The sequence below is a fragment of the Frieseomelitta varia genome, unplaced genomic scaffold, assembly GCF_011392965.1.
Source record: "Frieseomelitta varia isolate USP_RPSP 00005682 unplaced genomic scaffold, Fvar_1.2 scaffold_545, whole genome shotgun sequence".
Classification (NCBI taxonomy): Eukaryota; Metazoa; Arthropoda; class Insecta; order Hymenoptera; family Apidae; genus Frieseomelitta; species Frieseomelitta varia.
The window spans coordinates 317066-338138 of record NW_025110307.1 but is presented as its reverse complement, the minus strand read 5'-3'; the positions used below and the strand labels follow the sequence as shown (position 1 = coordinate 338138).

The 21073-nt window shown below is 29.7% G+C and overlaps 1 protein-coding gene across 2 annotated transcripts in view; it reads right to left on the bottom strand.

Annotated features, from left to right (window-relative positions):
• LOC122533701 overlaps positions 1-15904 on the bottom strand; it is an 82816-nt gene extending 66912 nt beyond the window's left edge. For both annotated transcript variants that reach the window (XM_043663684.1, XM_043663683.1), the window contains exon 1: positions 15451-15904. The gene's annotated coding sequence lies outside the window, so the exon portion shown is untranslated. The remainder of the gene's footprint in view (positions 1-15450) is intronic.
• Between the last annotated feature and the right edge of the window lie 5169 nt (positions 15905-21073).

Below are 21073 nucleotides of genomic sequence, written 5' to 3'. Positions count from 1 at the left end.
TCGTTCCGCCGTTTCTCTCTCTTCGAAGCAATTTCAATCGATGCCCGGGATAAGCGTATCCCGTATTCCCCGTTCCGTTGGATGTTAGCCGTGCTAACTGGAACTCTTCAGCCTCTATTTCAGGCTATTTAATGAAGCACGTCGATTGTTACACGGGAATTTCACCCACGAGTTTACGTCGGATCGGTTACGCTGCCGATAGTTCTACGTGTCACCTCTTCTTTCCCTTTCTTCACGCCTTTTGTACGATAGTTGCACGGTTCTCACGTCGCTTCAGCCGCGACTTTTTCAACTGCGATGGAAATGCAGTCGGTTAACCGAGCGAGGCGCGCTCGGACGAAAATTTTACAAAGCGTTGTGAATTAAAAAGGGGAACGGGATTGCGACATGCGAGAATAACCCGGAAGATATTATTCACTTTGAAATTTTACTTTATGAAAACGACGTAAATAGAGTTGAAATGGAAATGGGTTAGAAGAGAGCTTGTTTCTTTTTTTTTTTTTTCACGTGAATGGTTATTTTATGGTAATCTACTGCGTACACCGCTGGTCGCGTTAGAATACGCTTATTTGTTTAATAAATCGGATACGCGAATGAACCGGCAGATTTGTATTTAGATTAAAAATCAATTCAGTTGTTTGCATATAACAGCCGATTCCACGGATAATTAATCAAATTGATAATTGAATATCATCACAGTTTGGTCTTGGATCTTCTACCGCATTTCCTGCTTTGGTATATTATTATTCTTACATTGTCGTTTCATGCTGTAATCACGATATGTTACGATATGAAATAATATTATTGAGCGATGTGTTTCTGTGATGTCGCGCGCATTTAATCAAAATTCGCGGAAAAGTCACCGATGATAACCCGACCTTCCGCACAGTTTCAATTACAAGAAAATAAATTTTCTTTTATAGTATTTGACGTTGGATTTCACCGTGGTCGCGTACAAATCAGTTCTCTCTGACATTTCAAAAACACAGTGTTCACATATGTGAGAAGCACTCGGGACGCTTGTGTATATATGTACATTGTAAAGGACTTTTCAATTTTGCATATGTATTATCACGTATCAAACAACGGAATCGGAAACGGTGGATACGGCAATACGTGCTTGACACAGCAATGTCTCGACGTTTGATTTGCGCTGAAATCAAATTTTTGAAACTTTATTGGAACCTCCCAGTCGAAATAGCACGTGACACATGTAGAACATGTTTGACTTTTAATATTACATTTGTCTTGACTTCTGTTTGACTACGATTGGTTAATGTTAAAGTGAATTCAAATTTGAATTTTGAATGCCAAATCTTTTGGCAATATAGAAAATTACACGGACCGATGTATGCATTCGATATGCTTCTAATATTATATTTATTTATATATGTATGTAAGTTTTGTACTATTATACTATTTTATTCGTTTAATTAGTGTCAAGATCATAAATCTTTTTAAATATGTTTTCGGAAAGTCTATATTGTTTGTAATACATTACAATGTTTACGTATATATGTAGACTTTGTTAATAGTTTTTTCATCGGTGTTTAAATATTTTCCCCCCGGAAGTTTATTATTATTTGTAATAGATGTAAAATTTTATAACAGATGGTGCAATAAAATTGGAAATATTCATGAAATTAGCGATGTTTCTGAAATAATAGGTACTCAAAATATGTGTACATATGTAAAAATTTGATAAAAATTGTAAATGTATTACATAATTATGAACACTGGAGTTGTACATTTTCTTTTGCGTCGAATTCAACCTTCGTCGCCGACATTTATTGAAGCAGAGGTGACCGACAGTTATAAATGGTAATCTTTGATAGTAATAAGTAGAATTTAAATCTGTCCTCGGAATGTTAAACAGCGCTCCTAACTCAGTAGCTCAAGTGCTTTGTCCAACGATAGAGTTTTGCAATCTGTTCTCATTTTCCAACTTTTATTAATATAAATTAATAGAAATTGAAGAAACGAAATTAAAATACTGTTGATAGAATAATATTACTATTAAGATTAATCTGTATCTTTATTATGTTAATCAATCTTTTCAATACACGAGATTTCTAATTTCTTTCAATATATTTGCATATTATTAATTTGCGCTTCGAGAAGGCGTTATTCAGAATATTATTATTCTATTATTGAAGTTTAATTATTGAAGATATATGTATTATTAAATACATGCGTATTGTTAAATTGAATATTATTAAATGCATTATAATCCACGTATATGTCAGTAATTACACAGATTATTACATTTATTGTTATTACTGCATCTATTATTTTGTTTTTACAAAGTTAAAATTATTTCATGTATCATATCATTTTTTTCGTTAAATTATCTTTATACGTTATATATCATAAATATATTACAAAAGTATCATAACTTCAGAATATAGAAATTTGTTATACATATTAGGAATAAAAGAATATAATATAAAATTACTATGGTAATCAATATGAAATACAAACTTTTGTAAGTTTATTTGATTGGTACACTAAAACAAATTTTCATAAACTTGTTCGACTGATATATTCAAACTAATTTAAATTTTTATATTAATTAAAATTTTGTTTAAAATGCTTCTTATTTTGTATGTACGTATATCGATAGTTAATCTTCAGAGAATTAACACAAAGTGAAACTCAACTACATTCGATATATATTTAAAAAAAAAATGCCTCGATTCTGGTGTGCAACGAGTTGATTTATCGTTGACAGAGATATATTGTAAGCATAGAAAAAGAAACAGAGCATGGTCGATGAAACGAACGGCTACACGATTGCAAACGCACATTTGTTTCACTCTTGATCAATTTCCTATCGTATCAGCGAATTTAATCGAGTGCATTTGTCTTTCGTTAATTGTTAGCTGTGCTTTTCATCACTGTGCATAACTTTTTCGTTTGAATTTCAATTAACAACGAATATCTTTCTTTGATGAAAACGTATATCTTTAAGAACGTAATTTCTAATAAAAAAAAAAAAAAAAAAAAAAAAAAAAAAAAAAAATAGGAAGATAATGAAGTGACAGTTTTCTGCAACTTAATTCAAATCCAAAATCTAATCTGGTATAAACAAACAACATCAAATGCAAGAAATATAAACTTTAATAATACATATCATATTATGATATATTTTAATTTAATTTTTATTATTTAATTTTTCAACATAATCTTTTTGTTTTTCATTTTTCTTTTCAAATGTGCTAGTATGGATGGAATGTGCATTTAAGTAGGTATAATAAAATTATTATATTTGAAGAATCGGTTAGTTATATTGCACAATATACTGAACATTTTTCGTTATTTCGAAATTTATTGTGCTAATAATTTGCACGTGATTGCAAAACTAATATTTTATTATTATTTATTCTTGTTCACATTTTTAACATTTTAGGCACTTACTTAAGCTATAAGGATTTTTCCAATAGAATTAATTATCAAAGGATAATCGAAATACTGTAGTTCCGTTTTTAAATTTATTAAGTATTGCTATTAATTAATATTCGGATTGGCCTTTGACTCTGATTTCAATTCAAATACGTATAAAATTTCCTGCTTTAAGTACCGTCTAATTCCCAGTTAAATTTTCTCTTAATTCTGTTTTTCATAGTGAGCTTAAATAGTATCATGTATCTGCATGTGTGAATTACACAAAAAATTTATTATCATGTCCATTTCATAATTAGATTGTGGTTGATTAAATAAATTCATACTTTTATGAACTGAATTAAAGAAATAAGATCTAAGCAGAGGTCTGTTTCACTCATTAAATGTTATAACGAATATATTATACTTTGGACATTTCATGGAAATTAAATTTTTTTTATATGTTACACGCATTCTGTAGTACATTTTTGTAATTTTACGTTTGTCACAAATATATTTCCATTAACATTACCAGTCTGTTAATAATATTAGTAATAAAAATTTCAATTTCATTTAAACTATTTCTAATTCATATACTAAATAAATATATATTAATAAATATAAATTAAACGATAATTTTAATAAAGGATATGTAAATGGCAATTAAATACAATGTATATTATTATCGGTCAATCATAAATAATATTACTGTAATTATAAAAATAAAAGATATTAGAATATATATGATCATAATTATAAATTAATCAAATTCATCAGTAGAACGAACGATGCTTAATCATTTTCCAGAGACTCAATCAAAAAATTAGAAAAAGAACGAACGTGTAGTTATGAACTAGTTTTTCCATTAAAGTGAATTAATATTTATAGAAACTGACGTTATCGACAAAACCATCAATCGTGAAAATGTATTTTTTAGGGAAAAGTAGCTCTGGAATTCAGTTTTTTAAATCCAGCCAATTAATCCTATAAACATTATCTTTTCGTTTGATCTCTTTATTTGATTGGAGCAAAACACGTATTTTTCATTCGTTTTAAAATGTAAAAAATATTGTAATATCAAAATACTTTCTCGTTGCTTTAATAATTACGCCAAGCGTAATAAAAAATGTTTAAAAAATTTTTGAAATTTCTTAAATTCTCTCGTTTAGTTACAAGGTAATAATAAAATTGGAAAATAAGAAAATAAATACAGATGTACATTACGTTTTCCTTCCGTGATGTCCGAATGAATTGATCTACGCTTTTGTTGAATTTATGTACTTCGTAGTATTTGTTTATGAAATTAATTTCATGTAACATTAAATTGTGTAAGTGTGCTTGTATGAATTAACCACGCCAATTGCATGATATTTATATATACAAAATTCATTTCAAGAAACCAATTGTACGATGTGAAATTAGAGATAAATCTGCATTATGTTCCACGTGGATAAATTTTACTGCACATTAATTGTTCGCTTCGTTATCCAAATTCCTTCTGACGCGTGTAAAAAAACAGAGCATGTGATATATTACATTCTTTTTATTGCATTTAACACTAGAATCATTTAAGATCTAGTTTTCGTGAAAGTCTACATTGAAAATCCACTCTTACACCGAAGATAATCATACTATGTGAACACTATATATAATAAATACTTATCATCCTTGTATCCAATGTCTATGCAAGTTAGAAGTTCGAAAAAACGTCCTTTCCAGTCAATTAAATGATTTATTTTTTCAATTAATTTATTTTACCAATTAAATATTCTATATTTTTCATAGGGAGTGTTAATTTTGTTGAAAATAAATAAAAAACGTTTGTACCATTGTAATAATTTCAAGAGTCTTATATCTTGATGTGAATTTTATATCAGTATAATACTTATAAAAATTTATATCTGTAAAAATTATCTTTCTCAATCATGGGTAATAATAGTAAAATAGTAACGTAGGTAGTGCATGATACGCATAGACTCTCATACATACGTGATCTAGGTGTAAATTATGTTTCTGTAATGTACAATAGTTGAATATGTTAATGAGCATATGTGATACACCTACGACAATATACATTTGCGTTGACTAATTTAGATACGTATTTGCAATTCATGTCACTTAATGCTTTCACGGTAGCCATTAATGGTATTTTGGTGAGAAATGTTTCAATACAACGGTTCATTCTCTTCTGTGTTAATGCTATAGAAGAACCTCCAGTGACTGAACTAACAAAGAGACAAAAGTGTTCGGTCAATGAAATTTTCGAACAAAGGACAACCATACTTTTGGTGTTAAATTACGTACTGAAGTGGAGATCAGTTTATCTCAATATTCGAAGCGCTGAGAATTATAGTGGCGTAAGTCACTCTTACGATGTGCCATACTTTTTCTATGTATTTTTTATATAGTTTTACTCTCCAGGCCGTTGTACGACAATAATCGGCGAAACGAGACGATAGAGATCGTTCTTAACTGCATAACGGCGCAATACACGTAGCAATTCGAAGCATTTCAATAACAGTCCCTCGAGTAGGGAACATTTCAACTATGCATTATCATTGCATGGAGGAGTTAGACAAACTGACCGTCCACTCATTGGGAAAGCGCTCGATAATTATGTACAATTTCTAGGGATTTTCTCCGTTACCAATGTTCTTAATGAGAACTTGTTTAATGTGCATTACTTTAAACATTCATCCGAGACGATTAAGTTTCAAAAGTCTTTGAAACGCAGTTTTCAGCGTATTCTAAAGGTATTTAATATGCAAGGCAAAATTATTGCGCGATATTATTCGGAGAAACGTTGGATTTCAGACTTAAACCCTTAATTATGAAATTATGGTGATCTGAAGTTACAGTTTAGTTATAGTTTACAGTAACATAAATATAAAGATAAATACAAACAGAAGATGTCGTACATTTTTTCTTATTATTGTTGCTTTTTGTAATTTCGATCAAATTTTCTTTTTATATTTTTGGTTGTGGCAATCTATTAGTTACACTATTATCGTGACTTCTACAACTTCCATGTGTTTGTATGAATAATAAATAGAGAATAAAAGAATAATTCTTTAATCTAAATACTTAGATGTTGCATTATCCTACGAAATAGGATTTCTAAAATTTAGAATTTCATTAAAAAATTTCATTAAAATTATAGAACTTGGTAATTAATAACATCCTGTAATTTTTATGAGGTACAATAAGAAATAATTTTATTAAGAAAACGGCCCTAACTGTTTAATAAATAACTTTCTAATATCGTCATTTTTTCGTAATACTTTCCCTCAACTCATTACAATCATTAATGTATACGTAATAATATCAATTAAACAGTTAAATAAGTTTGATATTCTATTACGTAAAAAAATTGAGATACTTTACGTTAAAATTATCTTAAATAATTTTAATAGACTGAAACTACAAATGAAATTGAAATTAAGCTTCATTATAAATACAATCATTATTAACGATACAGTGTAATTCATATCGTGAATGTCGTTCAACATTATAGGTCAAATACCACTAAATTATATTTTTACAAAATATATTCCCACAGTAATACCTTTCGTAATACCTGGACACATCGTGCAAGCATTAAAGCAGTACGTAATATGTCGCAGTAGTGTTGTATCAATATGAAAATTACTTGATCCTTCCCTTTTATTTGCACAAAGTTTACGATCGTTTCATTAATGTAATGGCGCTTAATTAACGACATTAAAATGTGATCGATCACAGTACTTGCGGAAGTTTAGACTGGGAATTTCCATAACATTCATCCCTTATCAACTATGCAGATTCGAGATACTGTTATACCATGACGCGAACCACGAAATGAGCGTAACCCGTATCACCGGTTGACACGGTCAATACAGTTACGGTAAACCAATTAAGGCAACGAGTTAGTAAAACGATTATCTTCGCGCATTTTCTCCTTTGTAGAACGTGTGTGGTCCACACGTTACGAGAGAAAAGAGAGAAAAAAAAAATATTTACAATAGAAAGAAAATTTCTGAATGATACTCGCACGACAGATGAGACAAAGATAGCGACGATATTAACTTCATGAAGAGGATCGTGTAAATCGATTTTGAAAACTTGCTCGTTGCCGAGTAATCGCAATCGAGACGTAGTTACGAGCAACTTTTTTAATTAACTGCCAGGGGTGCAACGCTACGTTCAAATTTATCATCCTCGAGAAAGACAGTTTCGAAAACAGGCGAAGGAACGTTGGAACGAGAGTCGAAAACGAGAAATGAAATCTCTGATTGAACTGTCGCGGTTATTCATAGCTCGTTCGTTTGTACGTCTAACAGTGAGACTCTAATCTCGCGAAGAATGTTTTCGCACAGAGCTTAGACATTGTCGCTTGGAATAAATAAATTTCGAAAAGCGGAAACAACGTTCTTCGAAATCCTTCTCGAGAAACGTACGACGCTGCCTGATAATGAACCAACGAAACTTTACGAGATCTTGTAATTGGAAACTTCGCCTATGAGCAAATGAAATTTCTGTAGACACGGAGGGAAGCATAATATTGCTGATAGCTTCGAAATATCTGTAATAATGTATGAATGTGGTAAATGGTGAATTTAAATGAAAAATTTGTTAGTAATTATCAGATGAAAGAAAAGGAATTATTTTAGCAAAAGGATAATAAAAATCATCAAGAACAAGTTATGAATAAATTATCAATATGTCGATTTTGTACGTTAATTGAATTTTTTTGTTTTGAAATTAATAAAACGATTAATTGATGGATCTGATTAAAAGTTGAAATTTCGTTTATCTTATATAATTTATAATTTTATTTTAGTTTCTAATGAATGATAATAAATATATTAAGTAAATTTATTTTAGAAGAATTTAATTCGTAATTTGTGTTACAATTTGAATAAATTCTTAGTTGATCGTACAATGTATAATAATATACTAAATCTATTCACTATTTATTACTATCAAAGTTTTATTAGTACGAATATATTTAATAAATGAATGTGTTCATTAATTTATTGGATTATTTAAAGCGAAGATGAGAAATATTCTTCTAAAAAAGAGATGTAGGGTGAAGCATCTGCGTACCAATGCTCAATTCCCAAGAAAATCGATTTTGAAGATATGTTAGCTATGTGAAGATAAAAATTCAGTTGCATGAATTCCACTGAACACGTATGTAATGTAAGTATACGTGTATAATTGAGGATTAATTTTTACAACTTCAACGCGATTCTGGATTTATATTAGTATCGCAAGTTCCATTTAGCAGAGAAAATATAGAACAGACAGTTTGCTGCTGATTACGTAAATACGTGTGATGAATTTTTAAATTTTATGCAAATTTCTCGTAAAATTTTCGTAAATATTATGTAAATATATGTAAATATAAAGTACATTTTTATTCAATTTAATGTAATTTGATTGATGTTTTGCAATCTTCCGCAGTAAAACAAACAGAATAATATAATTATAAAAATTAAATTTCATCGACAATATATTTTGTTCTTCCGATTTATCTTATATTTTATTAAACTCTGTTAACGAAAACGTTTTATTCAAATTATTTCTTAAAAATAAATTCATAGAACTGCAAAGGAGGATAATTTCTGAACGCTATTTTATTTAATAACTCTTTTAAGCGTTCTGATTCATGTACAAATGTTAAAATCTTTTAAACAAAATGTAAAATGGAAAACTATTCGTATAGTATATACGAATACTATACGAATACTGCGTTTTCAGCATTATATATATTTTTCTATATCATGTGCATTCTATCTTTTACAAAGATATAATATTAAATATTAATATTTATATAATATTAAATTTCAGTGCGTGAATAATGCGGTTCATTAATAACATTGTCTAATAATATTAACACTAATTAAATAGAATATAATATCTAATAGTAATAACGGTAAGTGAATTTAATAACAACAGGTGGCCAATATTTATTTTTCACGTTTCAGAAAGAAGCAAGGGACAGCCGAGCCAATAACAATTATTCTCTCTCTTCTAATAATTATAACATCGTACGTAGGTAGTGTCTCAGGTCAACTGTAAAAACATTACAAAGGAAGAAGCTACCTTTGTCCTAATGACGTTGTTTCATTAATATCGAATAACGTCAAACATCGATGATAAGTGACGTCAGAGAAACGGGCAAAGATTGATATATAATGTAAGATGTAGAATAAGAAACGTCCCTTTTCTCACTTCTTTTTCTGCTCGTAGTAAATTAGAAAAAGGAAGTGAGAGTGGAAGAAATAGCAGCCAAGGAGTAAGGTATGCATATTTTCACATCGGTGCTCTCATTGTCTGCTGCAACATCATACTGCGCTTCGTTGAATGTGCACTGATATTGCGACCCTTTATGGTCAAAGCACTTCAGATACCGGTCAAGTGAGTATATACGACCTATTTGTAACCTAACAACTAAGCTCGATATTAATTTGAAACCTTTGATCGACGGCCAATAAGTTTGGCTGATTATTTGTAATTTAGCAGGTACCTACGACTTTACGCGATTGTGAAATGGGTCAATTTTAAGTAGAATTATTCAAGATGGTGTTTCAGATCCTTTCTGAGAATATCGTAATAATTGATCGTGATATATTGTAACAAATTGAATAAAGTCGTAATAGATGTAATAGATGTAATAACTGAAGAAATTCATATCTTTTTAAGAGTGTGATTAAAAAGTTAGAATTTTGACAGAAGATCATTTTACTTGCCGAATATTATAGGAAGCACTGTACAAATTAATTTCATTTAATAATAACTTCAAAATTTTGCATTTATAAATGTATGAAACTCTGCAATAAATAAATTGAATAAAATTCTCTAATGTAGATTTTAAACTGTTAATTACTACGTAGATTTATAATAATAATAAATAACAATACAATAAATTTTTCTTTTGTTAAGTTTCCTTTCGTTTCATTTTCGTATGCTCATATTTTTTTCGCTACAAGTGAACTTTTTATTATAAATATTATTAATTTAAAAGGCACGAAAAATAAAATTTGATTTATCGGAACTTGTTCTGATACTGTGATCAACAATTGAATAAACAATTTATATAATTAGAGTTCATATAAGAGCTCATCAATTTTCCCTATATATTATTTTTTGTTCATGTAGCAGAGTCTCATGTTCGAGTAAGTGAATTTAATCAGCAAAAATTCAGTTAATTGAGCATTAATTAAAATTTTGTTCCAATAAATGGAATTTAAACAAATGGAGTTTTATCGTACTTGATTTATAGATTAAGAAGAAACAGATAAAAAATTTTTACCTATTATTTTATGATAGCATGAAGATAAAGCGAAAAGCTGATATTTGGTAAAAAGAAGAACCCAAAAAGTACAAAAAGAATTTGAATCGTACAAAAAATTTGCTTTGAAAGAACATATTAAATGAGTCGATCATCATTATTAAGTAGATAAAGACGTTAATGTAATTTTTATGTCAGATTACAAGAAAATTAGGTATATTGAAATATGTGATTTTCATTTTAATTTTCAAAGAAGAAAAACGTGAAAATTAATTGATCTACAAATTTTAATGAAGTGTCATTATACTAATCAAATAATTCAAAGTCTAAAGTAATGTAAATTCAACATATTGAATATAAGAATGAGTTCTTGCACAAAGAACTAGTAAGTTCTAACATAGCATTTTATCGATCACAATAGAAATCTAAACAGATCAATTTCTAATAATATTTTCTTACATAGAAAGAGAAAAGTTTTAAGGAAGGTAAACGATCTCTTATAAATTGAACGAAATTTTGTAATTCGCAGTTTCTGTAAAATTGTAACAACTTTTCAACAGTGATATACAGTTGTTATACTTTGTGTGACATAAAAAACTTCATAATTTACTAAAAGTTCCTATATGAGATTGAAGTGTTAATTACCTATTTTGTGAGTTTTTAACACAATATAATCGATTGTTACATGTGCCTATACCATAAGTCTGAAATATAATTTTTGATAAAAATCATAAATTTAATTATTCATGCTTGATATGTGTAATAGTTATGTACATGTACATTCAAAATTTGAAATATGATATTCAAGTTTAATGAGAATGAAAGATTTAAATATAATAAATAACAAAATTGTTTTTTATTAGTTAGTTAATATTAGTTTATTAATAAATTAGAAATATCTATTTTTATATTTTATTTATTTTCAACCAAATATTTGTATTTTGTATGATTCATGCAATCATAACTCTATAAGCATATGTAACATTCATATACAACCAGACGCGAGTAGATTCTTTATGAAAAAATAAGTAGAAAATGTAAAGTAACGATTTTCTAATTGAAGTTTCGTTTACGAGAAATTTAGGATTGTGTGTTTCACATAATTTGTCATGTAATGCGTGTTCTTGCCACGTGTTTGGCCTAGTAAGCAGAATTAAAGAGATCGTATTAAAGAATTTGTGTATGCTGAAGACCACACAAACAGTGAACAATTAAATACCGATACACTTTGCATAATAAATTCTTCAAAATGTTTTTACACAAATTGTAATTAATACTTTTAAATTATTAAATTACTGTCATAGAAACATTTAGTATATTGCTATTTTTATGTATGAAATTAGAAATTAAAGAATTATTATTCATCAAAGTGAAATTAAAAATATTACACAACACGTAATCAACTTTATTAATCAGATAACTTCGTCAATTATATCACTCAGTTAATTTTCCATTTCTTAGATTTATAAAAATATTTTTCCGCCGTCGCAAATATATTTTCTTTCTACAAAGACATTACCAGCTCCTCTTAAATTTTGTTTACTTGTCCTTTGGTGACTTTGAAATTATGGAGTAGAAAAAGCTTTCTATTATTCAATTTAATAAAAAAAAATCTAGCTTCAAGAAAAAGAAAAAGGTCCGAAGTAACATTAAGAATGTTAAAACTACAAGAATTAAATTTTATTTATTTAGTTTAGTCTCTTGTTAGTTTTAATGTTGTGAAACACAAATAACCACGCAAATTAAAAGAGAAAAGAATTCTAGTGTACATTAACAATTTCCATTTAAAAACTTATATATGTTAAACTGTTTATATTAAGGAGAATAATACATCTTATTATTTAATCGTTGACCAGAAGATTTAAATTTTATTAACCCATCTCTGTTGACTTTGAAATTATGAAACATACATATATTATATTATCGATCCAATAATATGCATTCAAGCCCATGAAGAAGAAAAATATTCAAATATGCATTAATAGAAAGTTCATTTAAAGTATTGTCCATATTAAATCACGCACGTTAAAAAATAAGAAACTTATTTACCTTTAATTAATATAATAGTAATATGTAGCTTGTTAAAGCGATCTTTTTTCTAAAATGACAGAAAATGCGATAAAGTGACCATTTAAAATGCTAATGAATAGCATGTTCTCTTGAAGTATTTATAAAACAAAGTAGGTCACAATAAAATTGAAAAAAAAAAATAGTTGGTTAATAATTTTCAGTGATTCGCGTAGACAGTGGCTTTGAAATACCTAATCGTTGTTCGTTCGCGTGTAATAAGTGAAGTAGTTCTCCTCTTCGCAGTGAAGATCAAATAGCTATCTCGCAGAGAGTATTTCAAGCATTAACGAGGGAACAGATTTGCAGGAGAAAAAGTTCCATAAAATTTACATCTTGAGTTTCGTTATTTCATTTGTCGTGGAGATTGGTCCGCTGCGATCGATAACTCCGCAGATCTGCGATTGTTAAAGGAGAATCTAATTGAGTCTCCGTAAAAGAAATGAGATTAAATACTGCTTGTAATCGATTGCTAAAATATAAAATGAATTCGTAGAACTCTTCGTATTCTTACTTTTCTTTCTTTTTGTCTTTCTATCTTCCGAACTACGGAAACGTTTTATACCTTTATGAAAAATTTAAACGAGAATAGATAAGGTGCATATAATACACGGAAGTGTAATAAAATATCTAAAATACAGCATCTATTATAACATTTAATAATTGAAATAAAGACAGTTTCTGTTTTTCTCGTTATTTGCACAAAAATATGAACTTGCACAGAAGTTTGCAGTTCAAACATGAGGAATGATAAAATCCTGCCTTTCTATAATTGGGAATTTCACGGTTACAAGGATATACACAGGATAGTCCGTCCTATTTCCTTTGATAAAGCTAACGTTGCGTCTATGAATTGCGGTATTTTCTGAGCTTGAAACAAGTTCAATAGAACCATTCGGTAAATAGTCATGGGTAGCGAATGTTATTCGTGAAAACATTCTTTCTGATCGAGAAATTAAAGAATCTGAAATTTGTGTTTCACATTGCGTGTAATTCAAATTGTATATTTGATGTAATTGGAAAGACATTTTCATTCACTGTGGCGGAAATTGCACAGGGCAAGTTCATTTAAAATTAGAATGTTGAAGAATGTTTTTAGTTTATAGTAATTTGGATATTTAGAGTAGAACCTTGCTACGTTCTTTCAATGATATTAAGTAATAAAGTTTTTAAGCATAATAAATATTTTCGGATAAAAACGGTTCTATAGCTGTATGTAATTTCTTATTTCGATTTTATGTTTCTTAAAATTTTATTTTGAGAGCGAACTTGAAATATAAAAATTCAAGGATTGTGTGAGGATTAAAAAATATGTAAATTATAATGTTTATTTTAAGTTAATATGGGTATAAATTTAGGATAAGAATCTATTTATTATTAGATTATTGATGGTCGTAATGTCAAAGATTATATTTCGAAATATTGACAACAATTGTTAACTTTCCTCTAATACTATCATTATTCAAAGAGAAAGTTTGGAGAAGTTCTTCAATATTTCCAAAGTTATAAGTATTTGTTTAACTTTAAAGAAGAATTAATTAAAGCTAGAAAAAGTTATTATTCTTTAGTTTCTAATTATATTTATAAATATTGAATGTCATGGATAATATTAAAAAATATTTTCAATTAATTGAGAAAATTAATAGATAAAATTATAGAAAAATTTCTAAAATTGTATATACGTTGTAGGTGGAATTAAATAAATGAAAAGTTTTATGTATAACGCTTTATAAAATTATGAACATACATCCAAATTTAATGCTATAAATAGTAAAATTCACGAGAAAAAAATTATTACTCTCAAGACGTAATAGACAAATACAGAATGGAATAATTTAATTGCATTTATTTCAATTTAATCATATTTTATTTCATTCAATTTTATTTTGAATTTAATCTTCATTTCACTATCGTTTGATTAAGAATTTATTTAATTCGATTAAACCAATCACGTATCAAAAATAAATAAATAAGACGGTACAACACAATGTAAAATAAATTTTTGCATCAAGATTTTAACATGCGATAATTAATTGAAAATAGTTTTCAATTAACTACCTTTAATTTATAGCATAATGTAAAATATTAAATAGTGACATTTAAATTGAGCTAATTATTTGCATATTATTATTTTTATCTAAATAATTTTGTTTAAATAAATTTCTTTAAATGAATGACAAAATAAGAATCGATAGATTCTTACTTAACAACCATTTGTAATATAACATGTTAACGACTGATTTGCTCTAGTAGTATTATTTTCAATAAGTAAACCGTTTTAAATTAGTTAATTAATCATCTATCTATTTCCTTACTCACTAAATGACATTTCTTTCAGTCATTCGTTCATTTCGATAAAAATATTAAAAATTAATTTATTTAAATCAAAATAATACATACTTAATATTAATTATCAGTAGGTGTATCATTATAATAACATTAATAAATAAAGAAACGGTTGTAAAAATAAAAAAGAAATGTATCTTTATAAAATGTATATCTTCACAATTAAAGAAATGGCGAATTGAAATAAATCAAAATATAAACAAACGGAAGTTCGCTATAACTGTCACCCTCTATTGTGTTTTCCTTGCCAGTGGCGGGATATTTAAATTTTTAATAATGTTCGCGTCAGACCTCAATCGGAGTTGCAAAAGATCACATATCAAATAATCCGGTGCTATCGACGCTATTATAAAACCGTGCAGGTAAAAATTAACACTCACCGAGAAAACAATGAAAGCAACGAAGTCGCCGGCTCGATCTTTGCCCAAAAGACAATAGCGGCGGTTGGTGACAAGTGGTCGAGAAGAGTGCTACACAATCGTAGACATAGATTCGTGCTCGCGTGAATTGCTCCGTCCCTCGTTGGATGTTACGTGCAACGACCTCCGTGATTCGTTTCTTATGCCGCACGAATAAAGTGTACCTGTTTGCGTATCTCACTTAATGTCACCTACAATCACAATTATCACCCACAATTTGGCAACTGTTGACCAACCGACTCGGACTTGCGGTTGTTGATCGCGCACCGTTAGCCAATTACGTTGTTAGCGTTTGAAAAAAAACGATCGACTGTGGTCGCGACGATTCGAATTCGAACGAAGGGACTCTGTTTCAATGTAAACGAACCAATTCTTACCGCGTTCACAGTCGAAGTGGTACTGCTAGGCTTGTCGCGACCCGGCGTCCCCCTCCACCATCGACCTGGAGCCCGGTGACCAATCAGCGTTCCGCATTCTCCAACATTTAAACGCCTTCCGTTGGATCCACGGACGACCGATGCGAGTTAAGCGAAGGAATGGAAAGTACTTTTGGCGGTCTCACGTGTTGCTTCGTTGTAAACACCGATGATCTTGTTTTAATTCAATTACCCAAAACGAGCGAAAACGTTGAACGTTCGAGCCTCTTGCAGCGGCATGAAAATTAAGTGAAACCAAGAAGCGAGGAAATCAGCGACGCCTGTTAATATTGCCGTTTGGTCATACATGTATGTATCTATATTTTCTAACGTGACAGACGTATAGTCAGTCCGTCTTGCGCAGTTAAATTAATGTTATTCGAGAAATTTTATACTGCATATGTATTGGTACGGTTTCTTCATTGTCAAAAATGAAAGTTTACAAATACGAAAATTTACAAATTACGAAGCATCTTACTGTCTCAGTCGACGTAAAATTTTCAAATTAAGTTTAGTGAAAGTTTATAACTTATAACCTATATAAACTTGTCAATTCATTTATTATTAATTGAAATTTAACAGATGTTTGTTTTATTACATCATTACTACTAGTAATATTTTATCATTTAAATTCTATTCGTTTTTATCATTTAAGTGAGACAGACGCCGTTCACGGACGAAACCGATATTCCAGAGAAGAAGAAAAAGTTGAGAACCAAGATGAAAGATCCTGGAGTGATCCTGACTTGTTCCAGTGAGGGAGAACTACGGAGTCAAGACTATTTTTCCGTTTAGCCATCAATTTTTAAGATGTTCGAAGCGATACATTCAACAATCTCCTATCATCGACCGGTGAGTCGAAATTTATTTCATTTATTCTTTGATTTGTGTTCAAAAATGTCAGTTTCGAGACTGAAAACAATTTTCGCGAACTGATAGAGGAACACAGCCTTGAAAGGATTCGAAATCTTTCGAGCCACCGTTATAGGAACACCACCGTAATCGACTCCTTTCAGGAGTTCAACGGAGAGTGTTCCGTTAATAGACGAATTTGAAGAGGTTCAGTATCGCATAATGTATTTAGTTGCGGGAACTTTGGACATGAAGCGATCCATGAGTAATTTAGCGCGGAAGATTATCAGGCGGCACTCGCTATCATGTCCAAGGCATCACATTATCTATTATTCCTTTATCAATTTCCTCTCCTGGAAAGGCTCTCCTGCCGAATGTATCTACTTTAGGGATAAATTCGAGTTATTGTTAGATTAAAATGAATCGTTAACAAATATCGAGTGATCGGTAAAGAGTATTGCTGATCTCAGCCACCAACAACTGTATTGTCATTTGGTAATTGTTACGCGAATGTTATGGAGATATCTATGAATTAATCGACCGTTCGATTGACACGGGAAATATATAAGAGACGTGACAGGTTCAAACGCAAATGAGAATTTCCTACGAATCGGGAGGATACAGTAAGTATAGTAATTGTGTATTAAATGAAACGCCGGCGTTACAAGATAACGTAAAGTAGCGATATCGATTGTCTCGAAAGTGGAAAAGAATTTCCAGAACTCTTAATGTACTGTGGAACTCTATTCTTGATGGTTTGAAGTTTAACGTAAACGCACTTACAGATATAATAAAAGGGATTTGTCACGATCGGTTGCAAATATTCGAATTTGTAACTTTTACTGGTATTAATGTCAAAACGTTGAGGTAGACATCGGAGAGACTTCGATTATACTGTGGCATGTAATTTTAAAAAACCCGTGACTCTGATATTGCGTCATTGAGCCATATTTCGATTTCTCAGTGGCCATTAATAAGGACTCTGGCGCATGTATATGGTTTCTGTGATGTCTCTGAGAAAGTGTACTGTGGTTCGTTCATTGTGCATTAAATCACTAGCAGCTCCCCTTAAAGGGATCAGTTTATCGCGGTTAGGATCACACGGAGCCTCATTATAACACCAATTAGTGAGCAAAATACGAAATGGGTTTAAAATATGCAGCGAAACACACGAGTCAAATTCTTATAGTCGTTGTACCACTCGGAAGGCCATAAGATCTTTCGATCGGTGGAAAGTACTTTTCGCGAATCGCTTTGCGAAAATTTGGAATCCTTCACGAGGCGTGTAAAATCATGCAGGTATTACAAGACATAGGTTTGGTGAGATCTTTGGGTTTGTTATGGCTCGCAGAGAAGTATGACTCGCACTTCATTAATTCTCATGCGCCCCATTTAAGAGTGTAATGAGAATGGACAATAGAGTTGCAAATTTTGGCGCAAATCGATTCCGTCATTCCTACTCATTGACCTTCCGAATTCTGACGTCACGAACATCAACGTCAATCGCTTGCGTCAGTTTTAATTTCTCTAAACGATGTACCAATATTTTTGTAAATTTCAATTTGTCTATTTTCCTCAACTTTTCTAGAACTGGCTTATTAGAACTGATTATATCCGTACGCATCTCAATAGCGTGTCATAATCCATACGGCATCTTTTCAGGCAAAGTTTCCGAAAATATTTAAATAAAACGCGCAGAAGGAATTGACAAACAATGTCAGCGATTTGTCTCCACCTTGACTGAGTCTAAAAAGCTTCGAAGCCGATGGAAAGAGGGAATTTTCTTCAATTTTTCATCGGTTTAGGAGAAGAGAAATCATCTGACTCATTATCAGTTAAAGTGTAAATCGCATAGTAGAGAACCTGTCCGACAGTTTGGAAAAAATCATTTGACTTTTAATCGATACAAATCGCTTTCTGAGTACTCTGACAGTCGAAGAATAATATTTTGTTCAAGTTGCAGAGACAGTCGGTAGTACATATAATCTGTTTTGTACGTACATACCTATGTAAAATCATGGCCTTCATCCAGTTTTGTGTATCGTAGCCGGCATACGTTTTCACTGTAACAAATAATGAATAATTAATAACAGCAGCTTGGAGAAACCAAAGTAGAAAAGAAATGAAGAACGATTGTTTATTTCAAAACATATGGATTTGCCTACGTTAATAGAATTTCTTTGAATTGTTCTTTTTTCACATTGTACATTCGTAAATTTAGAGTATAATTTTATTGACCATCGGTATGATTAACTTTACTACTCTTGTTTAAGGAATTAAAATTTAAATAACATATTAAACTTATAAAAGAGAATGTTGAAACATTACTTTATTATATCTTGAACAAATTTTCTGTAGATGATATTAAACGTTTCCGTATTTCGTAATTTACGAAGAATGAATCTGATGAAATTTTATTTCTACGAGACTTCACTCTGTCCAACAGTTTTTTCCTCGATTGATTATCAAATTTCCCTCTAAAGTTTTTTTGTCATGCGAAGACGAGAGTTTACTGATCCTTGAAACAATGGGGCAAGCATATAGAAATCCGTTTTCTGGGCTGGGAGTAAGCATAATTTACGATACGATGGTTTAATCCTTTTATTACGGTTGGAATATACATGATTGCCTTGAAAAAGACACAGATTTTTATACAGGATGTTGCAAGAAAAAGATTTGTGCTTTTTGATCTTACAGATACCGAGAGAAAAGAAATTTTAAGTCAACACAATTTTTAAAATCCAGAATCCTTGAATAAAAAAAACCACAAGAACTTGTTTTCACATCATTGAAGATACTTTAGCATGTGCTCTTCGTTTTAATATTTAGTATTTGCACATACTCTTATTTTTTTTTATGAAACGTTTTAGTTTTATGAGGTTTGCATATAGAGTTATATTCTTCTTGTACACATTATGAATACAAATATTAAGTCGAATGATATCATCTTTTTCGTTGGAAATATAGTTGTCTTCCAAGTATGCATATCAATTTTGTTCGTATTACATTACGATACTTTCTCAGTTCTTTATGAAATTATTAAACTATTATTTAGAAATTAGTTTCGAACTCATTTCTACAATTATATAATATAATATAATAAATTATATAATAGTGATATAACATAAGTATATAAATATAATATGAATATATAAATATAAATAATATATAAAAATTAACGCTGTGTAAAAGTAGAAATGTAATACAATTTACAATTTCTTGAATATATCGTATAAAGTTTATTAATTTCAAGTTATGTATACTTTATGGCTAACATGGCACGTGGATAATCTACATCACATAAGTACATATACATATCTACGTATACCAAACGTAGTTTCGAATTTATTAACTTTACATTATACAATTCTCGTTGTGGGCTTATGCAGAATGTATACTTAATTATTAGATTGTATAATAAGTTTGTTCGTATTATCAATCATGAAATTAATTGTATTTTATATAATTAAGATCTTTACAAATGAATTAAGTAACTTTGAAACTCTTTGAGATCTTTTTATTAAAAAATCGTATGTATGTAATATGTAGGTATTTATGGTATAAGAATGAGCGCGAATCATAATGAAGACTCTCGGAATTTTGATTATTCGGCAAGTTTATCATCAAAGTCCATCTTCATCAAGTCATTTGGAAGACTGTGTCAATAATGACTCAATTATACAGATGAGACTTTGAAGCCATGAAAAATTTTTTAACTATTTGGAACAAATGGTGATAAAATTGTAGGATTGTGTGCATTACATAATGTTGTTGATAGAAGTAAATCACTAACACAATTATACTCAAAAGTGTAATCATTTTATAATTAATGATTATTAAATTAATCATAACTTTTGATCACAATGATCTTGATTAGTTTCCTTCAGTAATTATGATTAATATCCTGATTCCACATTAATCATAATCGTTAATCATTAATCAGATTACGTTCTGCCCAACTCTGGGTGTAATAAAGAGAAACAACTAATCATTTACCTGCTTCGTCACATCACATATGAGTATCACAAAGAGATTGTAAGTACTTGTCATCCGTCGTTGCTCTCGTAACAATCGATAAACAATTACTATATTACGTCGAATTACAAATTGCAGAGCACTGAATGCAACACGTTACTGTATGCAACGTACTATATGAAATGAATTAATACTCTGCGTATCGATCAGAATTTTCAGAGTAATATTTCGAATTAAATAAATTTGTAATTTTGCAATGCTACAAACATGATATTAACATTGTTACTTTTTAAATGACACTGAGATTAAAACACGTTTAATATTCTAGAAATAAAATAAAG